This window comes from Onychomys torridus, chromosome 5 (assembly GCF_903995425.1).
Source record: "Onychomys torridus chromosome 5, mOncTor1.1, whole genome shotgun sequence".
Lineage (NCBI taxonomy): Eukaryota > Metazoa > Chordata > Mammalia > Rodentia > Cricetidae > Onychomys > Onychomys torridus.
Window position 1 is genome coordinate 2453509 of NC_050447.1, and position 896 is coordinate 2454404.

Sequence of the window (896 nt, forward strand, 5' to 3'; positions counted from 1 at the left end):
ATAGGTCTGTGACCAAGTGGACATTTCACACTTCACCTCTGAGTTACAGAGACAATGTCCTTGTTCCAGCACAGACTCTGTACTCAGAGAAAGAGGCTGCCCTATGACATAGGACCAGGAAGAGTGTATTAGATCCTCTAAGGGGGCTGGTTCTGAAAAAGATTGAGGAAAATGGCAGAGACAGTCAGCCTGGCTGCAGGGTAATTTCCATGTACCTTTGGGACTTTCCTGCTGTGGCAACCTCCCGTTCTAGCCAGTGAAGAGCAGATTTTTGTTTATTGGCAAAGATGTCACCATTTAATTGATATTGGTTTCTTTTTTTCTGTGTTTTTTTGAGACAGGATTTCTCTGTGTAGCCTTGGCTGTCCTGGAACTCAGAGATCCACCTACTTCTGCCTTCCAATTGGTGCAATTAAAGGCATGCACCACCACTACCAGGCTTGATATTGAATTTTAACTTGCACAAGTAAACTTTTTAACTGTGATGAAGCTACAGGATGCCAGGTTATTGGGCATGCTTCTCTAAACTATTATGAAGCTGTTTCAGTGCCTATAGTATAGTATATAACTGCCTGTATATAGTATAGTGCACAGCTGCCTATAGAATATAGTGTCTATATCAGCATCTTGTTCCATCGGGATAATTTTTTTTAGTGGCACCATTGTTTTGCTTTGTTTTGCCTTGTTTATCCCTACCTGAAATCTGAGAGCTTATAATTATATTACTTTCCCCCCTTTCCTGGGAAATTCTTGATATTGCTTTTAATGCTTAAATGTTCTAACTCAAGGTGTTCCTGTAAGGTTCTCTTTATTCTGAGTCATGAGTTTGCCATGAATTTGAGGTCAGCCTGGGCTGTATAGTGAAACTCTGTTACAAACTAAACCAAACTTAAAGC

General features: G+C 40.5%; 1 non-coding gene across 1 annotated transcript; it reads left to right on the top strand.

Moving 5' to 3' along the window:
* The first annotated feature begins 205 nt into the window (after positions 1-205).
* Positions 206-331, top strand: LOC118584932. Its single transcript, XR_004945099.1, has one exon. It is a non-coding gene; the product is annotated as a small nucleolar RNA SNORA24 (small nucleolar RNA).
* The last annotated feature ends 565 nt before the right edge of the window (positions 332-896 follow it).